Below are 17,468 nucleotides of genomic sequence, written 5' to 3'. Positions count from 1 at the left end.
CAGCTGCCCATAGCTGCAACCTTCTGAATCATCCAAATAGTTTCCATGGAGGAATGTTCAAATTTAATGCAAAATGTGATGCAGATCCATTGCTCTACTCACTCAGTCATTTTGAATGTGATGGTCACACAGTATACATGCTAATTCAATGGCACCTACCATCCCCACTGACTTGTACATTGAATTCATCATTATTCACACATGTACATTCCAGTACACTCTCCTTGGCTATGAGGTTACATCGATGTCATGCAAACCATTCTTATCATGTTAACAATGGCTGAACTTTTTCTGGACATACCTCCAGCATATATTTTTTATGCTATACCTTACATCCCCGTGACTAATTTGTAGGTGACTTTGACACTTAAAATTTCATTATAATGTGTCTCGATATAAACTTTTTTGGAACCATTCTATTTAAACTCTTTTGGACTTTCTAAATCTCAATGTATTTTTTCCTCCACATGTTTTTGGCCATTATTTCCCTAACTAAGCTTTCAGCTCCTTTCTCTTTCTTCTCCTTCTGGGGCTTCCATAATGTGTATATTGATTATCTTGATGATATCTCAAACTTTCTTTATATTCTTTTTCATTTTTTTGTTGTTGTTGTTGTTCCTCTGAATCAATGATTCTCAACCTTCCTAATGCCGTGACCCTTTAATACAGTTCCTCATGTTGTGGTGATCCCCAACCATAAAATTCTTTTTGTTGCTACTTCATAACTGCAATTTTGCTACTGTTACGAATCGTAATGTAAATATCTGATATGCAGGATGTATTTTCATTGTTACAAATTGAACATAATTAAAGCATAGTGATTAATCACAAAAACAATATGTAATTATATATGTGTTTTCCGATGCTCTTAGGTGACCCCTGTGAAAGGGTCATTCGACCCCTAAAGGGGTCGTGACTCACAGGTTGAGAACCGCTGCTCTGAATGAATAATTTCAAATAACTTACTTTTGAGTTCTCTAATTATTTCTCCTATTTGGTTGACTGTGCTATTAAAGCTCTCTATTAAGTTTTCCAGCTTAGTTACTGTATTCTTCAGCTCCAGAATATCTTTTGGTTCTTTGTTGTTGTTGTTAGTTTTGTTTCTATCTCTTTGTTGATATTCCTGTTTTGTACATGCATTACTTTCTGATTTTATTTAACTGTCTATCTGTGTTCTGTTGTAGCTCACTGAACTAAGACAATTATTTTTAATTTTTTGTCAGGTGATTCATATATTTTTTTCAGGGTTGGTTAGTTTTGGTTCCTTTGATAGAATCATGTATTCCTAATTTGTTGTATCCCTTATAGCTTTGCATTGGTGTCTGTACATTGAAGAAGCAGCCACCTCTTTTACTCTTTATGAACTGGACTTGGCAGGAAAGAACTTCGTCAATAGTCCAGCTAGATATTCTGAGAGTATCTCAAACCTTTTTAATGGATATACATGCTCTCCTTATCCTGGATTGAAAGTCAGGTTTCTACACCTTTTCTAATCCCACAGAGCCATGGCAGCTGCTGAGAGTCATCTGCCCCTTTGCCTGGTGCAATGTACCCAATTGCTGAGACAATGGGTACAAGCTCCACTTCTCTCTCCCCCTCTCCTCTGAAGAAGAAAACTCAGTATTATGCACTGTTTCTCAATACCACTCAGCTTGCCAGCTAATGAGAGCTCCTCTCCTGTTTTGTTTTCTTTGTTTGTTTTTTGGTTTTTTTTTTTTTTTCCCTAGGGTATTACACTAAGGTGCTAGGTGCTGGGTATAAATTTCACTTCTCTCTCTTTCTCCTGAAGGAGAAGTCTCCAGATTATTTGCCATCTCTCAATCCTGTAGACCCTAGCTGGCTGATAATATTCACACCATATGCTAAGAGTCGCCTATCCTACCTGCTGTTTTAGCTGCTCCAAAGGCATTCCAACCCTACTGAATCCCTCAGCATTCTGGGTGAGATGATAGAGGAGTGGTTCTCACAGGCAGCACCCTGAGAGGTCAGGGGCATTGGATGCACCCCTCAGTCTCTTTTCCTCATGGGAAAAAGTCACCAAGCTGTCCTTTTTCTCTGTTGAGCTGTGTTGATTTGGGGAAGGAGAAGATGTGACTAAAATAAAACTTCTTTTTTCCCCATTTTAATGTAATTGTTCTTGGTCCTTCGTTCTTCTGAGCTGCCACAACTTATTAACAGGTGTTGGGGGTTCTCATAAAGGCATTATGGTTTCCATATGGTTATTAATTGGTGTTTCTATGGTAAAGAAAGGCTGGGACTTCTAACTCCATCATCTTGCAGATGTCACTACCCTAATCACATCTTTCATATTTGTGTGTCTCATTTGTATTTGCATCCTGAACTCTTAATTCCACATGAACCATATAAGTGGCTAATAATTGCTTGTTAAATAAATGATCTAAATTCAATTTTAACAAACAATACATCTCTTTATTCAGCATCTTCATAGTTGTGAAGATAGTACAAAGAAAAATTATAGTTTCCACAATAAAATATAATGTCTTATAATTTAATAGTGTGGTTAGAGATAAATATCTGTGATAGATGAAACAAAGATTTATAAATAAGACAATAAAAGTTAATAAAGTAACTATGGAAAAATAGTCAGCTTGGGTGGACTAAGCTGGTTGATCATAGGAACTGGCAGATCTATAAAAATATGTCAATGTTCTGATAAGTGGACGTTCCAGGAAAGGATATTCCAGAATGATTATATATACATTATATATAATGTATACTTATATGTTACATGTACATTTATATATTAACTATATAATATATCTTAACAAGAACTCTCAAGTGGAGCAATATATGTTATTTTGGAGCATAATGTTCCAATAAGTGTTATTGAGATGGTGGAGATGGGTAGAAAAAAGAGAGAATGGAATATGGCAAGGAATAAAACCAGAAAACTCCATAATAAAGAATTCACACCAGCTAAGTAATAATTTTACTTGCTCCTCCATATGAGCATTACAAAAAAGTATTTATTTTTGTTTTTAATTGAATACTGGGTGACACTAGTTAATAGAATTCTATAACACATCATCTGTACGCTGTACTATGTGTTCACTACACCAAGTCAAGTCTCTGTCCATCACCATTTCCCCCCCATACACTTCTCCACCTTCTCCTCCCCATCCCCCAGAAATCACCACACTGTTGTCCATGTCCATGAGTCTTTTCATTTTTGCTCAACCCCTTCATGACCACACTCAGGTCCCTATCTCCCCCCATCCCCTGTCAGCTCTCAGCCTGCTCTCTATCTATGAATCTGCCAATATTTAACTGGTAAGTTCATTTTATTCATTAGATTCCATGTATGGGTAAAATCATATAATACTTGTATTCCTTTGACTGTCTTATCCCTTGAGGTCCAAAACCCACACAAACCCCATGGGAAAATACTGTAAGAATGTAAGCAGGGTCTTAAAGATGTTCTGATGAAGCTCTATTTAGGCCAGGACCATGGCACAAAGACCAGCTCAGTTTTGAAAATGCCCAGGTATGATAATTAGTTAGATTTTGAGGACTTCCAGTCAAGATGGAGGCCTAGACAGACACACTGCATCTCCTCCCACAACTAAGAAGGAATACAGCTACCTAAAAACTAGAGACAACCAGAAGTTCCAGAAAATTGAACTGCATGGAAGTCCAACAAATTAAGATATAAAAAAGAAATACTCATCCAGACAGGTAGGAGGGGAAGAGCTGGGGCGGAGAGAATGCGATGTGGTGGCAACAGCAGTGGCAGCAGCAGAAGCAGTGGCAGGCCAGAGGAAAGCACAGTCACACAATTTAAAAAGTAGGGAGGGACACCTGGAGAGCATTCACAGCACCAGAACAGACCGGGCAGCACATAGTTCCAGCGCCAGGGAAAATAAAGTCTCATTGCTTCTCACTGTGCAAACCAGTGGGGGTTGGGACAGAGGAAGAAACTGCTGGTCTCTCAGCAGAATCTGCTTGTTTAAAGGGCCCCCGCAGTCCTAGAACATTTGCAGACCCACCCACTCTGGGAATTACAGCCAGGGCAACAGCCAGAGAGGTACCAGTTCCATACTGAAGTGGGAGAAATGCCTGGAAAAGGGGGAGCGCTGAGCAAGCATCATTGCTCCCTCTCAGACCCCTCCCCTACGAGCAGCACCACAACATGGTGAAATGGGTCGCCCTGTACTGATGAATCCCTAAGGCTCTGCCCCTTACAATATAACAGGAGCAACAGCTCTACCTAAGACACAGATGCTAACAAACACATGAGCTTGTCAAGATAAGAAGACAGAGAAGTATGGCCCAAAAGAGGGAATGAATCAAGGTTCCAATGGGAGAACTAAGTGATGAGGAGATAGCCAACCTAACAGACATAGAGTTCAAAACACTGGTGATAAAGATGCTCACAGGCTTGACAGAATGCTTAAGTATGACAAACACATAAGAGAAGAAGTGAAGGATATGCTAAATGAAACACAGAAAAATCCACACAAAACCAAGGGTGAAGGGAAGGAAACCAGGGTTCAAATCAATGATTTGGAACAGAAGGAAGAAAAAACAGTCAACCAGTACAGAATGAGGCAACAAGAATTGAAAAAAATGAGGACAGGCTTAGGAACCTCTGGGACAACTTTAAACATGCCAACATCTGAATCATAAGGGTGCTAGAAGGAAAAGAGGAAGGGCAAGAAATCAAAAGCTTATGTGAGAAAATAATGAAGGAAAACTTTCCAAAATTGGCAAAGGAAATAGACATACAAGTCCAGGAAGCACAGAGAGTCCCAAACAAGCTAGGCCCAAAGAGAACCACACCACCAAGACACATCATCATTAAAATGCCAAAGATTAAAGATAAAGAAAGAATCTTAAAATGAGCAAGAGAAAAGCAGAGGGTTACCTACACAAGAGTGCCTATAAGACTATCAAGTGATTTCTCACAAGAAACTTTGCAGGCAAGAAGGTGCTGGCAAGAAGTATTCAATGTGATGAAAAGCAAGAACCTACAATCAAGATTACTCTATCCAGCAAAGCTATTATTTAGAATGTAAGGACAGATGAAGTGCTTCCCAGACAAGGTAAAGCTAAAGGAATTCATCAGCAGCAAGCCATTATTATATGGAATGTTAAAGGGACTTATTTAAGAAAAAGAAGATCAACACTATGAACAATAAAATGACAACAAACTCACAACTATCAACAACTGAATCTAAAAAATAAAACAAAATACAACTAAGCAAACTAGACTAGGAACAGAATCATAGGTATGGGGATCATTTGGAGGATTATCAGCTGGGAGGGGGAAGAGAGGAGAAATGGGGAAATGGTGCAGGGACTAAGAAGCATAATTGGTTGGTACAAAATAGACAGGGGGAAGTTAAGGATAATATAGGAAACGGTGAAGCCAAAGAACTTATATGCATGACCCATGGACATGAACTAAGGGTTGTGGGATTGCTGGAGGGGTGGGGGGTACTGGGCAGAGGGGAACAAGGGGCAAAAAATGGGTCTACTGTAACAACATAACCAAAAAATATACTTAAAAATTAGTTAGATTTTGAAGTAGAAAGGGTCAATGGGAAAAGAACTGAGGTAAGCTCTGACTCTACAAAAAATCAGAACCATATATTTAGAACAAAATATTTTTTATGTTTTCTTTCCCTGTATTCATTGCATTTATATTTAAATATTCTTGCTTTTATGTTCATCAGTTGGGTCAGTGTATAGGTGCTTTTGATACAACATTGGGCAATGCAATCAAAGGCCTTTAATGTCACTTGCTTTGTAGGACAAGATCTATTTCTGGTTTCAGTGGGAGTTATATTCACTACCACAAAAAGGGTAAACACCAGCATGTCTTTGTAAAATCCCAAATGAATTTCTGTATAGATAAAAATGCAGTTTCAAAGAACTCATTCCTTCACATTTGCTTAAAGCAGGTGCCTGTAGTCCTGCACATTTTGCTCACAGCTATTTTAAAGTGTTTCCCCCAAAAGGGAAAACAGTGTTATTTACACTCCTTTGTTTCATGGGGAAAGTTGCTTCTCTTTGGAGAATCGCTCATTTTTTAAAACCCTCTGCAATGAACACACACATACACACTTGTACACAGCAATGAGAAATGTGTTTTAATTCATCCACAGGTTCCACTGCAAAACATTTCATAAAACCGTATGGGTCAAATTTGCCAATGTGGATGCCTGCGTTATTTATGCTAGATAAAATCAAATCAACCTGTAATTCTGCATTATAAACAGATGAGGAAGAGTGCACAATTTAACATCTGCACGCACAGTAAGCAGTGGGGCCAGTACAAACAGTTGCTGTGATGTAGACAAATGAGTTTGAATTCATACACATTCTTCATGCATTATTCAGATGGCTCTCTTTGTAAATTGGGGTCTTTAAATATGAACAAAAGGAAAGAAAATAGTTTGACCAGGTCTAGGTATTTTAAGTAAGAATGTTCCTCAAAATAAAGCAGATTTGTTAATAAAATGTAACATAATGAAAATTTGGACACAGGGAACACCTGGTACACAATTTTGGCAGATAATTAGATAACTGAATACTTATGACAGCTAGTTAATTGTCATAATCAGGGGATAATTTATTTGGGACATAATATTATTCACGCCTTTCTCATGTACAAATGAATGTGTTGCCAGATGTGCACGAAGCATAATTTCAGTTCTGTTTTTACAATGGGATTTGACTTCCATTATTCTACCTTGGCAAGATGTCACTCTTTAACTGGTGGCTTTCAGAAAACAGTATTTGGAGACAGCGTTTGAAGAGGAGCCTTTATGTGAGAATCGTATTTAGTTAATTAAAACAAAGTTGGTGACAAAGTGGGTGAATAGTTGCATACAATGTATCTAGAAATGAAAGCTACTTATTAAAATTATTTAAGGCTTCTAAAAGGAGTGTTTTGTTTTTGTTTTTGTTTTTTTTAGACCTTTTACAAATTAAGAAACTGGAAAAAAAAAAAGCACACAAAACTGGAAGATACCAGGATGTTCACACATGTCAACATTCTTTGATTGTCTTAGTAAGATTTTGATGTCTACATAATTTAGACACAGGTCACCTTATTGTATTCTCTGTGTTGCTTTCCCAAGGATCTCTGGACTTGAGAAAAAAACAAATACATCTTCTGTCCCACTGCTGACTGATTGCATAGAGTATAGTTATCACCTAGATTTGTAGCAGAATTTGTGTGAGTCATAAATAATTTTTTGTTGAGTTTAGCCATTGAAATTTGGGACTGTTTGCTACTTATGTACAATATAGTCTATGCTACTTTCTACACAAATGTTTTGATCCTTCAGAAATACTGTATACATTTACCTCCTCGCTATGATGCACTGCTCCTAAGAAAGAACCTGAACCTCTGAAAAATTTTATATTGTCACATGGAAACATCTGTTAACATCAACTAAGCCAAAAATAATAAGTGACCAATTTTGTCATTGGCCAACAATAAATGATATGTTCAACCTTAACTGGGAAACACAAGTTTTAGCTGGATGTATTTCCCATCCCTTCAAAACTGAGGTTCATTTTAGAAATAAGAAGTGAATAATGATATTAGGAAAATAATTTCCATCTCTGCCAAAATTCCTAATCATATTGACAGAAATTAGAAAAACTGGATTCAAGGAAGCTGATTCGTTTAAGTACTGGAGTTAGAATTGGTATCTGGGTCTCTGCATCTTGAGTTTCTCACTGCTGATTTCTTAGCTTAGGTGGGTCTTTCACAAAAAGATTTGTGGTTTAAAAAAAGATCAGCATTTGTGGCAGAGAAGGTTTGATATATACCAAAGATGGGTACTCTATTTCCACTTTCCAGAGCTGGTGCTGGGAAACACAGAGCAGTTCCCATCCTCCTTTGCATTTTGTCTGAGGATGTCACTAGCTCTTGCCAGTGGACCATAAGTAGAAATGATATGTGTTGATTGTTAATTTATGCAGTTAAGGAATATACTGCCTTCTCTTTCCTTGTTCTGTGTCTATTGAACATCAATATGTGAAAGAACTATCTTGGAAAAGACATGTTCAAGAAGGCAAGGCATTTGTCTGCTTGGCATATGAATGTCTTTGTACAGTAGAAGTACCACCACCTCTTTGCCAGGGCCATTGCTGGTAAATAGCCTGTATTTGGCCTATTCTCTGAGAGAGCAGTAAATTTTGGACTTAGCAACTGAAATTTTAGAATTTGTCTATTACTGATATCTATTAATCTAGTAGATTAATAAAATAAATGAAAAGAATTCAATAACTTCAGTGGAAATCAGCATCAATAAGGGAGATGGGATTCTTTTGGAAGAAGAAACTTTCTTTACTTTGGTAAAACATGATGTATTGCTCTTGTATTTGTGAAAATGGGAAAGATATTACTGAAAAGAGAAAGAAGGTAGAATACATTGAGAGGCTAAGAAAGGACAAAGAATTGATTTTAAAAGTTCACATTTCAATTAATTAATTATGTATAGATTACAAGAACAGAGGTTAACCAGCAGAGCTTCAGCAGTAACTCTGCAAGCAGATATATTCACCAGAGTCCATTTAAACTCTGGAAATATTTAAAGTTTTATTCAAGTAAGACTCAAAGTAGACAATCAGAGGTCCCAGTTGCTCTCAGACTGTACTGTCCAATCATTCAGTTATGAGGAACCTGAAATGTGGCTATTTCAAACTGAGATGTTCTGTAAGTTTAAAATACACAAGGAATATTAAAGTCAGTACAGAAAAAGAATGTAAAATATCTCATTAATAATTTCTATATTGATTACTAGTTTGAATTATATCTTGGACATAGTGAGTTAAAAAAAATATAATAAAAAGTTGACTGTACCTCTTAAAATTTTTTAAGTGTGGCTACAAGCAAATTTAAATTACACAGGGCACTCACATTACCTCCCATTGAAAAATGCTGTGCTATGAGATATTTGTTCCTCCAAGTTCAGGGCTGGGTGGAAGTTTTATGATGACAAGCATTTATTCAGAAAGGCAACTTTGACAAGAAAGTATGAAAGAAAAATAGAGGTTGATTTGGTTCAATAGAATTGTAAGCATGTTATTCATTAAATGAATGTACAAATGAATAAAGAATAGTACTTTCCCCAGATTGTGTTTCAGTGACCGACCCTTGAAGCGTGCGTGCATGCACACACACACACACACACACACACACACTCACACCAAAATAAAATAAAATAAAGTGAACCAAAACAGTACTTTCTGAGATTCTGTTACCAACATTCTGTGAGCCTTACTTACAGCATTTACAGTCACTAGCCCTCAGTTTCCTGGTAGTTAAAATAGAGGTGATTATATTGGCTTTCTTTACATGATTATGACAATCAAATATGAAAACCTGCATTAAAACACTTTAGGAAAGTATGTAAGTGCTCTGCTACTGTAAGAAAGGAAATACTTGAAAATTAGGGATTTAATATCTGAACAGAGTAAATATAGCTCTTTCTAAATAATGTTTGAGTCTACAGGTAGTACATTTGAATGATTTAATGAGCATTTTAAAAGTTTATTTTCATTGTAAATCATATTAAGCATTCAATCAAACTTTCACCTTACAATAGTAATGTAATTACTCCATTTATCATCATTAAACATTTAAAAATATGTGATAACATACACTTTTTAGACTCAAACTTGTTCTATGTCCCTTACACTCACTCTATATGATAAAACATTGTAATGTGGAGCAAGTTTTAGGAGTCAGGCCACTTATATTTGATGTAAGCCTGATATTTATAAAAAATATAGAATACAGTGCCATGTTCCTGATGAGGTTCAGAACATGCCTTCCCAAGAAATGCTTCTTTGGCATGTGAATTATTTTTCAATTGAGACCCCACAGGCTTATGAGAAACTTCTACCTTTCCCTCAAAGAATTTAAATTCATGGCCTTGCCCATAAGAGAATTATTTCCAGAGATAACTTTTTAATGACCAATTGGGCAAGACAAATATATAATTACTAAAAATTTGCTCTTCTTATTATCCTGTTTCTGGAAGAAATAAGTTCTCCAGTGGTGTCATGGTAAAAGAATTTTAGGGATACTCATGTAAGATGAGTTTTAGGTGATAGTGGCAAGATTCATTAAACCAAAAGTGATAGTACACTCTCAAAGAGGCAGAGAGCAGGCAGGCTGGGTGGCAGCTATGCCCTGAGGTCCTTGCTAAGCTTCCATGTGTTTCCCTGGGTTTGGAAAAGAGCAGGTTTTCATGCAAACTACCCAGTCTCTTCCCTTACTTTTCCTGGGCTTGTGTTTATGCCCTCCCCCTATCCAATCTCTTTTTCCTAAATTTTTCCAGGTTAGTGCCTCCCCATTTATGAGTTGTTTGGGCTCCTACTGTGCATACACTTAGTAAAAGGAATTCCCCCACTGTCTTCTCCCTCAACCACTCCCCATCTCCCCACCTCGTTAGTCTGGGAAACTCCCTGTGGTGACTGAAAATCTGTTTTTGCCCACCTAATTAGGCTTAATCATATGTCCAGTTCCATTGGCTCCCCATTCTTTTGTTAATATCTAACTAACTGCTTACTCTATCATTTTCACCCTCAAGAATTCTGAGGCCCTGAAATCTTACAAGGGTTTTTGTAATTTATTCCCCTGACTTTATCCATCCTGGGGCTTGGTTGACACTTAATGGCACTAACTCCGTCCCTGTTATTTCTATCCTTGACTAGGGTGATTTAAGCTCCTCACTCTGGTTAGGGAAGAGAGGTATAAACCATCTGCTCCTAAGCATCCTTGGTTAGGGAAGATAAGACCTTGTGATTTATTAACAGGCTATTAATTGTTTGTCCTTGTTTAATTATCTTGTCTCAGTTTCTCTCATTCCACTTGCCAAGGAATTTTCTTAACTTCTTACTTGTCTGACTCAATCCTGAAAATGACCTTCCTCCTCGCTGAAGCTCCAAAATGTCTAACTGCATCCTAAGCTCAGAATGTCCTTGAAACTCCATGTATGTAGGCATCTCTGACTCTCTCATGTATGTGAGGTTTCCATATATAAGCATGGAATTAAATTTGGCTGATTGTCCTTGTTAATGTAATTTCATTCTTGCAGATTTAATTATTAGAGCAATCAAAAGAACCTAGGAGGGTAGAGGAAAGTCTCTTTCTCCCACTCATTTCATAAAATTAAAATTTATGTACACAAATTTTTGAATGGAAAAGATGGAATCATTAAAAGCATATCTAAGGTCTAGGAGAAAATATCCCACAAGACTTCTTGGGGAAGAAGAGTGCTTCATTTTGTTTTACCTATGTATCTTCAAGGCATACTTCAGACTCTTGCTTTCAATCACATATCTACTATTGAAACATATTATAATTATAGCCTTAGTCTTGTTGGCATTACATGTTTTCATATAATGTAGACAATTGTATTTCTGTTTCTTATATTTTTGTTTCCTGCATCATTCTTTGTAATAGCTTAATAGAATTATATGTGTGATGGTATTACTTTCCCCATAAATGCTCTAAAACTGCAGATCACTTTTTAAAAATTTTAACTATAGGTTAAACTGGCATTTTATGAAACTTTGGGTTGTATTTGTTTAGGTTTGAGAGGGTATAATCTATTGTCTTGAGCTAATTAGCCACTTAGAACACTTCTTTGGTTTCTTATCTTAGTCTATTTTAATATATAAGGTGTAATTTTATTATGACTTAAATAAGTTTCATGTTAAAGATAAATTCTTTTCTATCATATAGGTTTCAAATACTTTTCTAATTATGTCTCATTTTGTAACTTATTTTAATTATGTCCTTAATTAAATAGGAGTTATACTTTGCTGATACTTAATGTACTATCATTTGATTGAATAATACATATTTCCCCCACATTGGCTTTATATATCAGGCTTTATAATTCAGTGACACAAAGAGGGTTCAAGTACTAAAATTTTTAAGTTCAAATTCCATCCCTAATGTTCATCTGCTGTATGATCTTATGTATGTTGCTTAAGTTATCCTTGCTTTAATTTTCTAATCTTTAAATCAAGGGTAATGCTGATAGTAGGAGGTGGTGATACAAGTAAAAACTAGAATACTGTCTTACACACAAAAGTTACTCATCAAATAATAGCTATCATTATGGTAAGACATTGAATTCTCATGAACTCCTGGATCTCTCCATTCCGGTGCATGACTAAACTGAGATTTAAAGTCATGGGCAGTGAATCATTGGAGAGAAACAAAGAAAGACTACCAGCCTGTCCTTTTTCCTATATATAAAATACATGACTCTATTTTACAGAAATGATCCAATACTGTGTCCATTAGCTAAATCATGGGAACTCCCTGAGGTCAGGGATTTGGTTTTCTTTTCTGTATCCCAAGAAACCTAGCAGAATATTAGGGAAAAGGCATTATAATAATACAAATTATTGAGATCCAGCTGCAGTTTTGAAGACTAACATTGCACCAGTGGGTCATTGAAAAAAAATTTTTTTTTGTTTTAATTTTTAATTATTTTATTAAATGTATTGGGGTGACATTGGTTAATAAAATTATATAGGTTTCAGGTGCACAATTCTATAACACATCATCTGTACATTGTACTGTGTGTTGTTCACCAGCCCAGGTCAAGTCTACTCTCATAACCATTCATTCCTTCTCACCCTCTTCTACTGTCCCACCCTCCTTTGCCTCTGGTAATCACCACATTCTTGTCTATGTCTAGGAGGTTTTGCTTAATCCCTTCACCTTTTTCACCCAGGCCCCCAACACTTCTCCCCTCTGGACAAAATAAATGAACAAACAACATAGAAACAGACTCAAAGATACAGAGAACAGAGTGACAGCTGTTGTTTGTTATTTGTATTCTGTTTTTCTTTAGGTTTTAAAAGACAAGAAGTTATAAGTGTATTTTGGACTATATCTGAGTGCTTTCTTTCATCTGAGGAGTACTATTAGTAGGATATAAGTTTGCTTTTGTTTTAAGTTTAAAATTCTCCATTTTGAGTTTGGAAAATAGAAGGCAAGTATTCTAAAAAATTCGATGACCAATTAAATCTTAACATGAATTCGGTGCCTTGCCTTTGTATGCTTACTGATGTTCATTTTCACCTACAATATCTCACAAGTATTTTGTCTACAAAACACTAAGCAGCTATGCACAATGGAAAAAGCTTAAGCTCTGGGATAAGTCTGCAATAGATTTTCAGTTCAACCAGTTACTGTGTAACTTTAGGCAAGACTTATATTTTCTGACCTTCAATTTTTATGTAAAAAAAGAATCAAGATACCCACCTTACTGGATTAATATGAAGGTTAGAGATAATGCATAGCAAGACTGTAGAATGCAGTAGATGCTAAATAAATGTTAGTTAATGTTAATATAAGATTAAAATTTTTATATGCTAATTTTCTTCAACTGTTTCCTGGAAAGTAATGAGTTACTATGTTAGGGAATAATCTGATGTGCTGGTGTGTGTGTGTGTGTGTGTGTGTGTGTGTGTGTGTGTGTGTGTGTGTGTTTGATTCCCAAATACATCACTAAGGCCAATGATCTGAGATGAAGGAAATGAGAAATTTTAATCAGTCTGGATTAAATTTTATGAATGGCATTTATTTGGGGCAAGTTATTTAAAATTCCTAAGCGTTACCCTTTTCACTTAAAAGATAAGAGTAGTAGCAATATCTTACAAAGTTGTTTTGAGGTCTAATATGACATTATTGGTAAGGTTTTGCGTAGTAAATTCTCAAGATCATCTGAACTTAATGTTTATATAATATAATGCAAAAATGCTCATGACATCAAACATAATTGGGAGTTATTTATCCTATTGAGAATTTTCAGTTATTCTAAACTTGAATTTTTGAAAGATAACTTAATTGTTTGCATAAGCAATGGATCTTGAGTTAGCGTGTTAGGTTTGATTCCTAAGCAAATTAAATCAAACTCTCTCTCTTTCTCTCTCTTCATCTGTCAACCAGTTTAAAGTATTAAAAAGATTAAACCTGATAAAACATTGAATCCTCTAGCACATTTCCAATCACATGGGTTCAGTAAAGATATAATTATTTTAAGCTGGAGATTGAGTAATTAAAATCTCCTTTTATATGTCAACCTGAGTTCAACATCAGTATATTTATTTTTAACTTATTTATGGTGACTTCAGTGAAGAATAAAATGGATTAAGGGCCTTTGAAAGTCTGTTCTTTTATAAAATTAACAGAATTAACTGAAAAAAATTGTAGGAGTGAACTTTCTTAAAACTCTGGAAATTAACTGAAGGCTTGAAGCAACCTTGGGGGCATTTAATCAAGAAAAATGGCTATCGCTAAGAACAGCAAGCTCTGTCATGTTTTAACTTGCTCTAGTTCATCTCCCATTCCCTGACCAGTGGTAAATCTAAAAATAACAATTTGGCCAGTACTATAGGTAAAAGAATGGATCTCATTCCCCCAAAGCCTCCACTATTTGATCTGTCGATGATAATTTGGAAGACCCCATTTGAAAGGCTTATCTTTATCTGACCTCACTAAAACTCACCTAGTGCTAAACATCTCTTCCTGGTAGGTGGAATAAGGAGGTGAGGGGTTCTTGGTCAAATGAGATGATGAATTAGTTGGGGCAAAAAAATAGACTGATCAAAAGCTTAAAAATAAAAGCTGAAAGATAAGACATCTATTGGGGCTTGCAAAAGCTTTCATATTCCTGGGAATCTAGAAAGCCACGCACATGCTGAGGGCTCAGGAAAGACCTGAAAAGGCCCTAAATGCTCGCCTCTCACATACTTAAGGTGTTGACAACAGGAAAAAAAAAGGCTAAGGTGGAGTTGTAAACTGACTGTGTGACCGTTAGAAGCATGTCCCAACATATACAGAGTTCTGCAAAAAAGACTGAGTATTTTTGGTTCAAGAATTTAAAGAAATCTCTGCTACTATAATATTTTCATAGATATCCTTATTATGTAAATTCTACATTCATGCTATTTTATTTTAAAAGTTTTTCATATGATTTCACTAAAAGATGTCACATGTTTGACAGATACAAAGTGTATACAAAGGTACTTCTACAAAGTCTTAACTACTATGAGCCCTATCATAACTACAGAGAATAAATATATCATCTCTTTATTCTTTAAGTAATCATTCAAATGCCCTTTGATTTATTCCCACTGAGGCTTATTTCCCCTGCCCTTTAATTCTCTAGGAATTTCAGGGGCTTACCCAGTCCAAAGGTAAGTCAGCTTTTTTTTTGATACCAAGTTTAGAGGGATCTGGAGACTAGTGGTAGTACTATTACTGTTATTGATGTAGCAGAATCCTACATAGTTCTTTGGAAACTTGCCCACAGGATAATACCAGGTCCATATGCCTACAAAACTTCTAATGTGGTGCAATTGTGAGTTCCAAATTATAGCTGTTTCACTTCACACTAATATATACAGCTTGTATTCCTCAAAGCAAATTCCTTGCCAAGTATGTGGATTTAGAGCAGCTACCAGAAGGAGCCACAGTTAAACCTACACTTGTCCTTAGTGTTTCTGGTTACTCAAGCTTAGATTTCCTGCCTCCGCAAGGTGGCGTTATTTCAGAAACTTATTAAACGTGCCTCTACCAATCTTGATTAAAGTTCTGTCGTTCACTAAAGTAAATCAGTCTAGCACTGAAATAAAAAAGGGTTTTGGATAGTGCTTAAGATCTTGAACGATCTATTTCTAGAGAATAGAGACTAGCACTTAGACCAATATTATATCTTTTAATACATGGTCTGATGATTAAAATATCATTTACATAGTATTTACCAAAGCATGAATTTCAAATTTTTAAAAAAGGTGTTTTTTTAAAAAAATATTAAATGAGAGAAAAAGAAAGTACTCTCTATTTGCTTCCAAATAGACCCTTGGGCAAAGTTCTCCTTCTCCTTCCTGTTTAGCAATTTTATCTACCAGGTTCCAGGAGTTGTGACCTGGCTCAGGCCACAAAATTGTTTTTCAAGTGTTAATCTCATACAGGAGGCTATTTAAAAGGCCCCTAAACAAGTTCTATTCCAGATAAGCTGAAATCTCAACATACAGATAAAAGAAACTGATATTTTAAGACTATTTTAAAAGGAATCAATTATTAAAATTTTTTGCCATGGCAGGTACAATATAACCTCTGAAAACAGATAATCCAGGAAGCCTGAGAGCTATCAAAAGTATGTTTTTCATTCATAGGTCTTCAATATATCTGTCATTCTTTAGGCCTTCTAAATTTATTCATTCAAGGGGAATGAGTTTAGCGTAAACTATATATCAAAGGATGTAAAGATGAATTGAACTTGTCCATAAGGAAATCACATTTCAGTAGGCATGTCAGCAAATGACTAGAAAACTGTGTATTAATATGTGCTTTAATGGAGTTATGAGCAGAGTGTCAAGAAAACACAGAAAGTGGCTGGCTGACTTGAAGAATGCATCAAAGCAGAAACAGGATTTGAGCTGCCTCTAAGCTGGGTGTGAGCCTGGCCAGACTAATTAACAGGATTGGTTTTTGGCTTCCGTGTGGTTCACCACAGTTCCCTTTCTCCCACACATTTTCCCTCTGTAAGCTAGAAGCTTTTGGAGATAAGAACAACTTTCTCAAGTAAAGGAAGACTGTTTTCAAATAATGATAGATTTATACCTGTGTTTCTATATTAAACCCTACACATAAGCTCTGAATATCCACTTGAAGGGAGTATTGAATGATTCCTCAGATAAAGATGAGGCACAATGCCATTCCAGTCAGAGGGAAAAAAAAAATATATATATATATATGTATATATATATATATATATAATTTAAAATATATATAAAATATACAGAAAGACAATAGAGAGGTAAGAGTTTCAAGAATAGATAATAATTCCACTAGCTTCATTAATAGAAAACCCATCATTGCTCACTATGGAAGGAAAAGGAAAGTTAGGGTGAAGGGCAGGAATGGTGAGCTAAGTCTAGAAAGATAGGCTGTTAGGTCCTTCTGTATGTAGATAACTGGAGCCAAAAAAACAGGTTTCATTCATGGTAAATATATAGTCACATTTGATTTTTAGCAAGATAATCCTCTAGACAACAGGGCAATATGGAAGATGGATTAAAATGGGAAGGAATGGTGTCAGGAAGGTCAGTTAGGGGAGTGTTGCGGTAAGAAAAGGAAAAATGGGGATCTGATCAGACAGTGGCATTTTTACATAAAAAGGCTACGGGATTTGAAGTTCTGTGAACTGGGCAACACGGGATTTGGTGACTAAATGATATGGGAAGATAACCAAGAGTCTTTTTGGAGAAGTTGTGAATAGAAGTTCCATAACCCAGGACAATGAGTAAAAGATGAAGAGCAGATTGTTATTGATGGTGGAGAACAGATTGTCGGACATGTTAAGTCTTAGGGGTCAGAGTGAACTCTGATGGTGAAAGTTAAGCAGTATAAGATATTTTTGTATTACAAAACTTTATTATTGTGGTATAGC

Source organism: Furipterus horrens, unplaced genomic scaffold (assembly GCF_987537825.1).
Source record: "Furipterus horrens unplaced genomic scaffold, mFurHor1.1.pri manual_scaffold_7, whole genome shotgun sequence".
Classification (NCBI taxonomy): Eukaryota; Metazoa; Chordata; class Mammalia; order Chiroptera; family Furipteridae; genus Furipterus; species Furipterus horrens.
Note: the sequence above shows the minus strand (reverse complement) of the source record.